The sequence below is a fragment of the Bombina bombina genome, chromosome 4, assembly GCF_027579735.1.
Source record: "Bombina bombina isolate aBomBom1 chromosome 4, aBomBom1.pri, whole genome shotgun sequence".
Lineage (NCBI taxonomy): Eukaryota > Metazoa > Chordata > Amphibia > Anura > Bombinatoridae > Bombina > Bombina bombina.
Window position 1 is genome coordinate 214,815,061 of NC_069502.1, and position 12,094 is coordinate 214,827,154.

At 41.4% G+C, this 12,094-nt stretch overlaps 1 long non-coding RNA gene across 1 annotated transcript in view; it reads left to right on the forward strand.

Moving 5' to 3' along the window:
- The window catches only part of LOC128655313 (uncharacterized), a 33,940-nt gene extending 22,598 nt beyond the window's left edge, over positions 1–11,342 (forward strand). Inside the window, exon 2 of the long non-coding RNA XR_008401756.1 lies at positions 10,960–11,342. This is a non-coding gene — a long non-coding RNA (uncharacterized LOC128655313). The remainder of the gene's footprint in view (positions 1–10,959) is intronic.
- Positions 11,343–12,094: the final 752 nt, after the last annotated feature.

Below are 12,094 nucleotides of genomic sequence, written 5' to 3' on the forward strand. Positions count from 1 at the left end.
CTTAGGGGTTAATTAATGTAGGTAGGTGGTGGCGAGGTTAGGGGCAGCAGATTAGGGGTTAATAATATTTAATTAGTGTTTGTGATGTGGAAGTGCGGCGGTTTAGGGGTTAATATGTTTATTATAGTTGCGGCAATGTCAGGAGCGGCAGATTAGGGGTTAATTAATTTATTTCAGTGTTTGCGATGCGGGAGGGCCTCAGTTTAGGGGTTAATAGGTAGTTTATGGGTGTTAGTGTACTTTTTAACACTTTAGTTATGAGTTTTATGTTACAGCTTTGTAGCGTAAAACTCATAACTACTGACTTTAGATTGCGTTACGAATCTTGCGGGATAGGCTGTACCGCTCACTTTTTGGCCTCATAGAAAAAGCTTGTAATATCGGCGCTATGGAAGTCCCAATTGAAAAAAGACTTTACGCAAATTGAGTAAGTTAATTTGCATTACGGCCATAAAAGTTTGCGTTATAGCTTTTTGGACAAGACTCGTAATAGCAGCGATAGTGAAAAAGCAGCATTATGGGCTATAACGCTGCTTTTTCACTCATAACGCAAAACTCATAATCTAGCTATTAGTTATTTAAATAGTTATTTGCGTTGTGGGTTTTTGCGGTTTAAAGAGTTAATAAGTTATATAGATTTATTGAGATGTAAGGGTTTTGTGGTTTAGGGGTTAATAGGGTAAATAGGTTTATTGCGATGTTGGGGTTTTGCGGTTTAGGGGTTAATAGGGTAAATAGGTTTATTGCGATAATAGGCATTTTGTGGTTTAGGAGTTAATATTTTGTGTAGGATATTTTTTTGTACTTGATACAAGCGTTTTTTGTTTTTTTTAATACTTGATGCGGGCGGTTATTTATCTATTTTTTAATACTTGATGCAGGCGTTTTTAAAAAAAAAATACTTTAATGTGGGCAATTAGGTGTTGCTTTTGTAATGCTCCGTTTGCCTTCGCTGCATCCACCAGGCAGGGTGCATCCGAAAATGGCAGGATAGTGAAAGAATCCACAATGCCATTTTCGCTGCATCCAGGTGAATTCCTTTGTCCTCGCACTGTCAACATTCCATTCAGGATGCGTGCGCAACTGCTGATGGTGACAGACATTACAAACACAATTATAGTATAGAAATTTACTGTGTATATATATATATATATATATATATATATATATATATATAGTCCATGTAAAAAACAAGGTAACAGCACCACAGCACACAATCTTCTTTTAAAGGTGAAAAATCTTTATTTGAGGTTTAGCAACCAGTAAAAAGCGACGTTTCGGACCTACATAGTCCTTAATCATGCATGACTATGTAGGTCCGAAACGTCGCTTTTTACTGGTTGCTAAACCTCAAATAAAGATTTTTCACCTTTAAAAGAAGATTGTGTGCTGTGGTGCTGTTACCTTGTTTTTTACATGGACTGTATACACTGGAGTTTGGCTGATACTCCTTGGTAACGTGCACACAGGTGGGACAGAAATTTTACTAAAACCTATGGTGCTGGATTCAACTCACTTACTTCTTATATATATATATATATATATATATATACTAGTCCTAAAGCCCGTTCACACGGGCCATTTTTTGCAGTACAGTGGTCCCACCCCTGGCGTTCTCTCCCTCCCACTCTCTTTTGCTTTCTCTCTCTCCCCCCTCTCTTTTGCACTCTCTCCCCCTATCTCTCTCTCGCTCCCCTCTCTCTCTCTCGCTCCCCTCTCTCTCTCCCCCTCTCTCTCCCCCCTCTCTCTCTCCTCTCTCTCTCTCTCTCTCTCTCTCTCTCCCCTCTCTCTCTCCCCTCTCTCTATCTCACCCCTCTCTCTCTCTATCTCACCCCTCTCTCTCTCTCTCTCTCTCCCCTCTATCTCTCTCTCTCCCCCTCTCTCTCTCTCGCCTCCTCTCTCTCTCGCCTCTCTCTTTCTCTCTCCCCTCTCTCTGTCTCTCTCCTCTCTCTCTCTCCCCTCTATCTCTCTCTCTCTCCCCCCCTCTCTCGCCTCTCTCTTTCTCTCTCCCCTCTCTCTGTCTCTCTCCTCTCTCTCTCTCTCTCTCCCCCCTCTCTCTCTCTCCCCCCTCTCTCTCCCCCTCTCTCTCTCCCCTCTCTCTCTCTCTCACCTCTCTCTCTCTCCCCTCTCTCTCTCCCTGTCTCTCTCCTCTCTCTCTCTCCCCTCTATCTCTCTCTCTCTCCCCCCTCCCCCTCTCTTTCTCTCTCCCCTCTCTCTCTCTCCCCTCTCTCTCTCCCCTCTCTCTCTCTCTCCTCTTTCTCCCCCTCTCTCTCCTCTCTCCCTCCCCCCCTCTGTCTCTCCTCTCTCTCTCTCTTGCCCCTCTATCTCTCCCCCCCCTCTCTCTCTCTCTCCCCCTTCTCTCTATCTCTCTCCCCTCTCTCCCCCCCTCCCCCCCTCTCTCTCTCCCCTCTCTCTCTCTCCTCTCTCTCTCCTCCTCTCTCTCCCCCCTCTGTCTCTCTCTCTCTCTCTCTCTCTCTCTCTCTCCCCTCTGTCTCTCTCACTCCCCCCCCAATCTCTCTCTCTCTCTCTCTCTCTCTCTCTCTCCCCTCTGTCTCTCTCACTCCCCTCTCTCTCTATCTCCCCCCTCTCTCTTTTTCTGTCCACATCTCCCCTCTTTCTCTCTCCCCTCTCTCTCTATCTCTCTCCCTCTATCTCTCTCTCCCTCTCCCCCCCTCTCTCTCTCTCTCCCTCTCCCCCCCCCCCTCTCTCTCTCTCCCCCCCCCTCTCTCTCTCCCCCTCTCTCTCTCATTCTCTCTCTCCTCTCTCTCTCTCCTCTCTCTCTCTGTCTCTCTCTCCCCCCTCTCTCCACATCTCCCCCCTCTCCCCACATCTTCCCCCTCTCTCCACATCTCCCCCCTCTCTCCACATCTCCCCCCTCTCTCCACATCTCCCCACATCTCTCCCCTCTCTCCACATCTCCCCCCTCAATCCACATCTCCCCCCTCACTCCACATCTCCCCACTCACTCCACATCTCCCCCCTCTCCCCACATCTCTCCACATCTCCCCACATCTCTCCACATCTCTCCCCTCTCTCCACATCTTTCCCCTCTCTCCACATCTCCCCCTCTCTCCACATCTCCCCCCTTTCTCCACATCTCCCCACATCTCTCCCCTCTCTCCACACCTCCCCCCTCTCTCCACATCTCCCCCCTCTCCCCACATCTCCGCACATCTCTCCCTTCTCTCCACATCTTCCCCCTCACTCCACATCTCCCCCCCTCTCCCCACATCTCTCCACCCTCTCTTGAGCTGTTTGAGCTCTCTCCACGGCCCTTCACTGGCCTTCACGCTAGGCTCCGCCCCCTTCACGGGCATTCGCGTTAGGCTCCGCCCCCTTCACGCTCGACCACGCCCACTTCTGCTCGGCGCAGTCGACAGAACAGTTAGGGACTTAGGCCAGGTGTGTTTGTCCTCGTGCTGTCTCTACTGCGCATGACAGCTTCGGACAAACACACTTGGCCTTTTATAGTATAGGATATATATATATATATATATATACGGTCGTCTGGGGTTGCTGTGTTCCTGTTGAGAGAGGAATTGCCTGGTATTTCGGCACTGGACTGACCTTAATATCAAACTGATATACTACAGGAAAGTTCTACTCTGTGAAAAGCATTACTGGGCTAGAAAGAAGCTGCATCCAGGTGGTAAATCACCAAAGAACAGGCTAACAATTTTATTGAGCTGGATGTTGGTTCCTGTGAGTGCGCTTCTCTCTATATGTATTTAGTCTCCCTAAAGGAAAAAGGGGAACAAGCAACCAGACCTGGACTGGACTCCTTGCTCAGTGCATTTAGAGGAATATGGCTACACCTCACTGACGAGGCACAATGAAGGCCGAAATGATTGTCTAGGGTTGCTATGTTCCTTGTTCAGAGAGGAATTGCCTGGTATTTTGCTGGTGGACTGACCGTAATAGACTGATATACTACAGGAAAGTTTTACTCTGTGAAAAGAATTGCTGGGCTAAAATGAAGCTGCACCCAGGTGGTAAATCGCCACAGAACAGACTAACAATGGTATTGAGTTGGTTGTTCGTTCTTGTGAGTGCGCTTCACTCTGTATGTACTGTAAATATTTCACATTCCAATGTTCTTCACATAGCAGAATACACCAAAATACTATCAGATATAGATAGAATTTTTTTTTTTTTTTTTTTTTTTTTTTAAAAAGAACATATTATGCAGTGTGCAGAACATTGGAATAGTTAGTGCATATGAGAATATACGTTCGGGTTAGCTGGCGAGTAGGGTTTTTTTCACTTTTTTTTCTCCATTCACTTCTTTGCGCAACAGTCTAATTGCACTATATTTAACGTGTTTGCGCATGTCATGTTAGCGCGAGCGCAATACCTTTTTACTTTCAACTCATAATACCAGCATAACCCGTGCAAAAAGATTACTTCTAGCGCAATTAGTGCTATAGCGGAAGTGGTAAATACTACTCCAGTTGTAATCTTTTGGGTTACCATTAGCGCCCCCTAGTACTTAGTCACTAAGCCTTATACTCAAAAAAATAAGCAGTTTAAAATTATATTAAAAGTCCAAATAAAAATTGTAATTAAAATACAAATCGAAAGATCGGAGCAGCCAATAGAATGCAAGCTCAATCTGATTGGCTGATTGGATCAGCCAATCGGATTGAACTTGAATCTGATTGGCCAATCAGATTTTTCCTACCTTAATTCGGGATTCCAATCGGAATTCGAGGGACGCCATCTTGGATGACGTAATTTAAAGGAACCGTCATTCGTCATCTAGTCGTCGGGGAAGAAGGATGTTCCGCGTCGGAGGTCTTGAAGATGGAGCCGCTCCTCGTTGGATGGATGAAGATAGAAGATGCCGCTTGGATGAAGATGTCTGTCAGTCCGGATGTCCTCTTCTGCCCGTATAGGATGAAGACTTCTGCCGCTCCGGATGTCCTCTTTTGGTCCATCAGTGCCCAGCTGGGTGAACATGGCTCAAGGTAGGGTGATCTTCAGGGGGGTAGTGTCATGTTTATTTAAGGGGGGTTTGGGTTAGAGTAGGGGTATGTGGGTGGTGGGTTTAAATGTTGGGGGGCTTGTATTTTTTTAAAGGCAAAAGAGCTGATTACTTTTGGGCATGCCCCACAAAAAGCCCTTTTAAGGGCTGGTAAAAGAGCTGGTTACTTTTTAATTTAGAATAGGGTAGGGACCTATATTATTTTGGGGTCTTTTTTATTTTATTAGGGGGCTTAGAGTAGGTGTAATTAGCCTAATATTCTTGTAATCTTTTTTTATTTTTTGTAATTTAGTGTTTTTTCTTTTTGTAATTTAGTTTAGTTTATTTAATTGTATGTAATTGTAGGTAATTTATTTAATTTATTGATAGTGTAGTGTTAGGTTTAATTGTAACTTAGGTTAGGATTTATTTTACAGGTAATTTTGTAATTATTTTAACTAGGTAGCTATTAAATAGTAAATAACTATTTAATAGCTATTGTACCTAGTTAAAATAAATACAAAGTTGCCTGTAAAATAAATATAAATCCTAAAATAGCTACAATATAATTATTTGTTATATTGTAGCTATATTAGGGTTTATTTTACAGGTAAGTATTTAGTTTTAAATAGGAATACTTTAGATTTAATTTATTTAGTTAGATTAAAATACTTAAGATTTAATTTATTTAGTTAGATTAAAATTATATTTAACTTAGGGGGTGTTAGGGTTAGGGTCTTAGCTTTAGGGGTTAATACATTTATTAGAGTAGTGGCAAGGTCCGGTCGGCAGATTAGGGATTAATACTTGAAGTTAGGTAGCGGCGACGTTGGGGAGGGCAGATTAGGGGTTAATACTATTTATTATAGGGTTTGCGAGGCGGGAGTGCGGCGGTTTAGGGGTTAATACATTTATTAGAGTAGCGGCGAGGTCCGGTCGGCAGATTAGGGGTTAATAAGTGTAGTTAGGTAGTGGTGATGTTGGGGGGGGGCAGATTAGGGGTTAATAAATATTATGTAGGTGTCAGCGATGTTAGGGGCAGCCGATTAGGGGTTCATAGGGATAATGTAGGTGGCAGCGGTGTGCGGTTGGCAGATTAGGGGTTAAAAAAATGTATTATAGTGGCGGCGATGTGGGGGGACCTCGGTTTAGGGGTACATAGGTAGTTTATGGGTGTTAGTGTACTTTATAGCACAGTAGTTAAGAACTTTATAAACCGGCGTTAGCCTAGAAAGCTCTTAACTACTGACATTTTTTTGCGGCTGGAGTCTTGTCGGTAGAGGGTCTACCGCTCACATCAGCCAATACTCTAAATACCAGCATTAGGAAGATCCCATTGTAAAGATAGGATACGCAATTGGCGTAAGGGGATCTGCGGTATGGAAAAGTTGCGGCTTGAAAGTGAGCGTTAGACCTTTACCTACACGACTCTAATTACCAGCGGGCGGCCAAAAGCAGTGTTAGGAGCCCTTAACGCTGCTTTTGACGGCTACCGCAGAACTCTAAATCTAGGCGTAAGTGTTTTAAAATAGATATTCTTGAAATAGATATTGAATAGATAAATATTTTACAAAAAAAAACAAACATAATATATAAATAAAAATTTGTATTTAAAAAAATATATAACATATTATTCTATGTGAAGAAGATTGGAATGTGAAATATTAATATTTCATGTCAGGTTAGCACACTTAGTTAAAAGCGATTGGGTTTGTGTGACTTGTTGGGTGTTAGGTTGTTTTTCCACTTTTTGTGGTCCATTGAAGTCTATGGGGGAATATGTCAACATGGTTGCGATATTTGAAGTTCGGATTTTTGCATGCTTTGGGTTTAGCCCTTGTGGGGAAACATTTTACTAGTTTTACTTTAAAGGGATAGTAAACCCAAAAAATATTTTTAACTCATGAAAGACTTCTTAAAATAATAAATACATTTGTAATTGGTACTTTTGTAAAGTTTTCTTTCCATTTTTTGTAATTTTAATTGGAAACTTAGTACTGTGCCAATCCCCTTTTCTAAACATTATGTGTCCCTGTTACGATCTTCTACCTAGGTAGAAACAGCATGGCGGCCCGCATGCGCATTAAAACTATTTTATTAGCAACGCATGCGCAGACTTGTCCTCAGTCTCCAGCAGTCTACTGACAGGAGCACTAGTTATTTCACTTGCAGGGGCAGCTTCACACTTGCAAATGAATAGGATGAGACATCTAGGAGAGCAGCGTGTATATTAGAATTCTTCCCTGCCTGTGATGAAGTCCATCTGTGTTTTAGACGTTGAATACGGCAGTGAGTTTGAGAGCTATGTTTATTTAACTGTCCCAGCTCATCTCCCCCTCCCTCTGGCTGTGTTTGCTTTCATGTGGAAACAGAGCCCTCACCATCACTAATCAAGCAAACACAGCCAGAGGGAGGGGGAGATGAGCCCGACAGTTAAATAAACATAGCTCTCAAACTCACTGCCGTATTCAGCGTCTAAAACACAGATGGACTTCATCACAGGCAGAGAAGAATTCTAATATACACGCTGCTCTCCTTAGTGCAGGGATAAAGTAGCACAGAAGCAGCTTGTAAAGCGTGGGTAATAGTGTTCCTGTTTATATTGTTCCTTGTCTCCGCTGTTGCCAGTGTGAAGCTGCCCCTTCAACCAATAGAATCAATAAGGTTTGAACAGCTGGGCTTTATTGTCAGTACTGCGCATGCAATGCTGACTGAATGTAATATTTAAATTAACGAGCCGAGCTGCTTTGCCATTGGATGTGGGGCGGATGCTGGGTTATGAGCCATGCCTCATTTTATGAGCAGTCATTCCTAGAGATTGGAAGTTTGGTTCATCTAGATGAATCGGTTCATTTCGGACGGTTCATTTAAGTGAACCGGTTCATGAACCGATTCATCAGTTCACTTGCTGAACATGTGATGCGGGTGAGGCAGAGCTGAAGATTCTCGTCTTACTGATGCTCTACCTGCTGAATCGCAAATCCGAATCCTCCTGAATCGTTTAGATGCATGACTACTGAGTCACTGTCTATTCGATTGTATAACATGAGCATTTTTTTTTTGTTTGTGTGTGTTTGCCATGACAAATGAATCACCTCTGATATATTGTATAGTAAAATACAAGAAATGCACAGAAATGATAGAGGATTACTGCACAGGCATATGTGTGCTTAAATGATAAGAAATGTATGTTATATATCCCTCTTTATATACATATCATAAGTCTATTACATTAAAATATATTAAAATAATACAGGGAGTGCAGAATTATTAGGCAAGTTGTATTTTTGAGGATTAATTTTATTATTGAACAACAACCATGTTCTCAATGAACCCAAAAAACTCATTAATGTCAAAGCTGAATAGTTTTGGAAGTAGTTTTTAGTTTGTTTTTAGTTATAGCTATTTTAGGGGGATATCTGTGTGTGCAGGTGACTATTACTGTGCATAATTATTAGGCAACTTAACAAAAAACAAATATATACCCATTTCAATTATTTATTTTTACTAGTGAAACCAATATAACATCTCAACATTCACAAATATACATTTCTGACATTCAAAAACAAAACAAAAACAAATCAGTGACTAATATAGCCACCTTTCTTTGCAAGGACACTGAAAAGCCTGCCATCCATGGATTCTGTCAGTGTTTTGATCTGTTCACCATCAACATTGCGTGCAGCAGCAACCACAGCCTCCCAGACACTGTTCAGAGAGGTGTACTGTTTTCCCTCCTTGTCAATGGGGTTCAGATCAGGTGAACAAGGAGGCCATGTCATTAGATTTTCTTCTTTTATACCCTTTCTTGCCAGCCACGCTGTGGATTACTTGGACGCGTGTGATGGAGCATTGTCCTGCATGAAAATCATGTTTTTCTTGAAGGATGCAGGCTTCTTCCTGTACCACTGCTTGAAGAAGGTGTCTTCCAGAAACTGGCAGTAGGACTGGGAGTTGAGCTTGACTCCATCCTCAACCCGAAAAGGCCCCACAAGCTCATCTTTGATGATACCAGCCCAAACCAGTACTCCACCTCCACCTTGCTGGCGGGAGTCGGACTGGAGCTCTCTGCCCTTTACCAATCCAGCCACGGGCCCATCCATCTGGCCCATCAAGACTCACTCTCATTTCATCAGTCCATAAAACCTTAGAAAAATCAGTCTTGAGATATTTCTTGGCCCAGTCTTGACGTTTCAGCTTGTGTGTCTTGTTCAGTGGTGGTCGTCTTTCAGCCTTTCTTACCTTGGCCATGTCTCTGAGTATTGCACACCTTGTGCTTTTGGGCACTCCAGTGATGTTGCAGCTCTGAAATATGGCCAAACTGGTTGCAAGTGGCATCTTAGCAGCTGCACGCTTGACTTTTCTCAGTTCATGGGCAGTTATTTTGCTCCTTGGTTTTTCCACACGCTTCTTGCGACCCTGTTGACTATTTTGAATGAAACGCTTGATTGTTCGATGATCACGCTTCAGAAGCTTTGCAATTTTAAGAGTGCTGCATCCCTCTGCAAGATATCTCACTATTTTTGACTTTTCTGAGCCTGTCAAGTCCTTCTTTTGACCCATTTTGCCAAAGGAAAGGAAGTTGCCTAATAATTATGCACACCTGATATAGGGTGTTGATGTCATTAGACCACACCCCTTCTCATTACAGAGATGCACATCACCTAATTTGCTTAATTGGTAGTAGGCTTTCGAGCCTATACAGCTTGGAGTAAGACAACATGCATAAAGAGGATGATGTGGTCAAAATACTCATTTGCCTAATAATTCTGCACACAGTGTATAGATAGATCATAATTAATTTATTTAGATTTAGCTAATTAATTTATCTTGTTAGTTGTAGCAATGCCAATCTAGAAAACTTTCCAGTGGAGTATTTTCATTTAAAGTATAAGGCTGATTATTAGGATTATTCTTAAAATAAGTTTATTTAGTTGATACCATATTATTTCTATTAAAGTGTGCTAAACTTCAGACACTCTTATAAATAGCAAGCACTGGGAAGGGAGGGTAAATTGTATAGCAGCATCCATTATACGTTTTTCAGTTTCAGTTAAAATAAAAGAAAGTGCTTTTGAATCAGTGTAAGGAATCGTGTACTGTTAACTGATTCATTGCAAAGGAGTTATGCAAAGGAGTTAGTTAACAGTACACTGATTCATTTGCAAACAGTTCACTTCTTGAGTCACCAGCAGTACTGGTAATATGATCCTAGAGTGAGGATGTCTGATTCTGCTGAGTGATTCATTGCAAAGGAGGGGTTAGCAGAACTCACTCTAGGATCGTATTACCAGTGCTTCTGCAGACTCAGGAAGTGAACTGTTTGCAAACGAATCAGTTCAGTCTGGTGAACTGATTCACACAGTTCAGTGAAAAGAACCAGTTCAAAAGAACTATTTGTTCACGAACTGGACATCACTAGTCATTACCGCACATCTCATGACAATTTCACTTTTAAAATGAAGGTATGTGAAAGCTTAATTTAATAAAAAAAATATTTTAAATTATTAAATGTATAATAGTAATTATAATAATATATTTTAACTAGGTTTACACGGGAATCAATTTCTAACCCTTTAAACTTGTAATATGTATGCTATCCGACGCATGCAAAAATCTTACATATAAACGAGTTAACTACGTAAGTCTGTCCATGCGATGGCTGGTGTAATAATTTAACTCCAAAATGGCAATATTTACTTAATCGTACTCCAGATTACTCCAGCAATCTTCATATCAATATTTTAATTTTAACTGAATGAGTTTAAGTGATTTGTTTTTCATATCAGTTTATAGTAACCAGAACTTAAATCATCTAACACGCTATTAGATAAACAAGGGATTTCAAAAGATTTTTTATGCCATGCTTTCTGTTGATATACTAATGTGTGATTTGGAATATTTCAACAAGAAGAAAGTATAAAGAATTTGTTGACTTTGCTTACTGCCATTTTCACTGATTACAAAAATAACCTATATTTTCATTATTTTGGTAGTTTGATCTTAAAATTGAAAAACACTGGATCCACGTGAGCTCAGATGGCTGCAGGTTTGCATAGACACTGACATCATCTAAATTCAACAAATCCCAAATAAAAAATGTTGGCTGCTCAGTACCACCTGTTCCAGCAATGGTGTATTGGGCCTTTCAGATGGTCCCAATTTCTCTTGGAAAAGCATGGAAAACTGTATCCAGAACTATAATGGAGCAATGTGGGGACATCAAGGACCAGACTTGTTCACACAAGTTCTTACTTTAGTGGATCATCTTTACCAGCAGTATTGCTCAAACATATATAGATCACTTAACATAAATACAAATTATACAAATTCTACATTTGAATCTACATCATCAATAAAAATGAACCCAGTAATTGTACAGATGTTTTTCTTTGTTATATATATTATGAGCTATTGAAATGTCACATCCCTGATTTATTTTTATTTGCTTATTATATCACAAGGAAATGAATGGCCCACAGTTGTATTTTGGGAAGTTAACTATCACCTAGATTACAAGTTTTGCGCTATAGAGGGTAGTTAACGAACGCAACAAAATTTACGTTATTTCACCCTCTATAGCGCTGCCATTACGAGTTATAAAAAATATGCCTTGTGCGTGCGATATGGTTGCATTGAGCTCCATACCGCACAAAATACAAGCGCTGCTTTGACGTGCTTGTGCACGCTTTCCCCATAGACATCAATGGGGAGAGCGTGTTAGAAAAAAAACTAACACCTGCGATCGCGGAAAGAAAAGCTCCGTAATGAAGCCCCATTGATGTCTACGGGGAGAAAAGCTATGTTTAAACCTAACACCCTAACATAAACCCCACGTCTAAACACCCCTAATCTGCTGCCCCCGACTTTGCCGACACCTACATAATGTTATTAACCCTGAATCTGCCGCTCCCGATATCGCCGCCACCTAAATAAATCTATTAACCCCTAATCTGCTGCTCCCAATAACCCCTATTCCCCTGCATCTCAACATCGCCCACACTATAATACATCTATTAACCCCTATTCCACCGCTCCCTGACATTGCCGCCACTAAATAAAGTGATTAACCCCTAAACCTCTGGCCTCCCACATCACTACCACTAAATAAACCTATTAACCCCTAAACCG